This window comes from Bison bison, unplaced genomic scaffold (genome assembly GCF_000754665.1).
Source record: "Bison bison bison isolate TAMUID 2011002044 unplaced genomic scaffold, Bison_UMD1.0 scf7180017864537, whole genome shotgun sequence".
In the NCBI taxonomy this organism is placed as follows: Eukaryota; Metazoa; Chordata; class Mammalia; order Artiodactyla; family Bovidae; genus Bison; species Bison bison.
The window spans coordinates 2,351,610-2,354,148 of record NW_011495085.1 but is presented as its reverse complement, the minus strand read 5'-3'; positions in this window follow the sequence as shown (position 1 = coordinate 2,354,148).

Here is a 2,539-nt window from a genome sequence, read left to right as displayed (position 1 = left end):
GTCCCCTATAATGAAAAGGACATCTTTTGGGGTTGTTAGTTCTAGAAGGTCTTGTAGGTCTTCATAGAACCATTCACCTTCAGCTTCTTCAGCTTACTGGTTGGGGCATAGACTTGGATTACTGTGATATTGAGTGATTTGCCTTGGAAATGAACAGATATCATTCTGTCTTTTTTGAGATTGCTTCCAAATACTTCATTTCAGACTCTTTTGTTGACTATGAGGGCTACTCCACTTATTCTAAGGGGTTGTTGCCCACAGGATATAATGGTCATCTGAGTTAAATTCACCCATTCCAGTCCATTTTAGTTCACTGATTCCTAAAATGTTGGTGTTCACTCTTGCCATCTCCTGTTTGACCACTTACAATTTGCCTTGATTCCTGGACCTAACACTCCAGGTTCCTATGTAATATTGTTCTTAACAGGCCATGTCACGGTTGACTGTAATGGTGTAAGGTGGCTCAGCAGTGAAAGAATCTGCCTGCAATGCAGGAGACACAAGTCCAATTCCTGGGTCAGGAAGATCGCCTGGAGAAGGAAATGGCAACCCATTCCAGTATTCTTGCCTGGGAAATCCCATGGATAGAGGAGCCTGACTAGCCACAGTCCATGGGCTCACAAAGAGTTGGACATGACTTAGTGACTGAAACTGCCACCACAACCATTCATTTGTAGTCAGGAAGAGCCTGACAATAAAGAGACACTATCCATAATTACATATTAGCTTGTATTAACAAATTAATACAAGTTAACTTGTATTAGTATTTAGCTGTATATTAACTTATGGGTTTAGTTTGATAAACATTGCTTAGAATTTTGTACTTGCTTTGGTCTGAAAATATGGGTGCTGGGTATTTAAGCTCGAGGCTGTAAAGCTCTGCTTTAGAGGGAAATCACTCATTCTTTAAGTTGGAAGATAGGACATGCCACTGGCCTGGAGCTATTTCATTCTCTTCTGCAGGTCTTTCTCAGTGTTGGAAGTCTTAAAATTTACCTTTTTCTCCCTGAAACAAAACTCAATTTTCCAGTGGTGAACTAGGCACCAACTTCAGACAACCTTGCAGCTTTGTGTGGGACACAAGCTACAGCTACTTCTTCTTCTGGACTGCAGTGCAAGTTTTTGTTCTTATGAAATTGCATAATTTGAGAATCTCCCATTGATGTCTCAAAACAGTAGGGTTTATTGTTCTTCAAGATTTAGTTATTAATTTGTGAAAAGTTTTTCTGAGTACCTAGTCAGTCATCAGCTAAAAGTAGACCTCACTTGGAGCTTCCAGGATGGCTCAGCCGTAGAGAATCCATCTGCCAATGCAAGAGATGCTGCTTTGATCCCTGGACCGGGAAGATCCCCTGAAGAAGGAAATGGCAATGCGCTCCAGTACTCTTGCCTGGGAAATCCCAGGGATGGAGGACCCTAGCTGGCTACAGGCCATGAGGTCTCAGAAGAGTTGGACACAACTTAGAGACTAAACAACAGCAAAGATCTCATTTGCTCTTCACCTCTCTGAAATATGGGTGCTGCTCTTCCAGTTGAGAAGGAGGCTTTCTCTTGTATCCACACTTAGCTCTTCATCTTGCAGACTAACTCCATTACTTATGTTCTTGATCCCATAACCTTGAGTCTCTTCTCTGTTCTTTTCTATTTGTTATCCTTTTCCTCCAATGGCTTCAATCTCTCCCCTACTGATGGCTCCTCCCCGCCACCCCCCCCCCAATCTATGAACATTCTCAGTGGCTACCAGTAACCAGAAAACCAAGCACCATATCTATGTTGGTTTGTCTTTCTGTGCCACACTCTCTCCCCATTCTTCTAACTGCACCACCACCCCCCCAATTCCATCTACAACCACTATGATAACATCCTGCCCTCATGCTCCCCTTTGAATTTAAACTTCATCAGTCAACGTTGACAGCCTCTATTTCTATACCTCCCTTTCTCAACTCATGGCAATTTGGCGTCTGCTCCTAACCCGGCACTGAAATTGCTATTTCTAATATTCCCAAAGGCTTTCTACACCAGTCAGAACTGTCCCAGTTCTTATCTCACTAGACCTTTCTGTAGCATTTACCATTTCTGACCACGCCTTCGTGGAAGCTTAGTCTTCTAAGCTTAGTCTTCTAAGCTTCCAGTGGATTTTAAGATTCCACTTTCCACTGGCTTCTCAGGATTCTCTCTGACCTCTTCTATTTGACAGCTTCCGTCCTTTTGTCCAGCTCTGGAAATACTGTTCTTCCCCAAGTTTCTGACCTTGGTGCTCCTTTATCCACAAACATATATTCACCGATTGTCTTAAATCTCTTTTGCCATATCCTAAACTCTAAGAGATGTTTAGGTGTTTAGATGCCAAAGATGGAGAAGCTCTAGACAGTCAACAAAAACAAGACCAGGAGCTGACTGTGGCTCAGATCATGAACTCCTTATTACCAAATTCAGACTTAAATTGAAGAAAGTAGGGACAACCACTAAACCATTCAGGTATGACCTAAGTCAAATCCCTTATGATTATACAGTGGAAGTGAGAAATAGATTTAAGGGA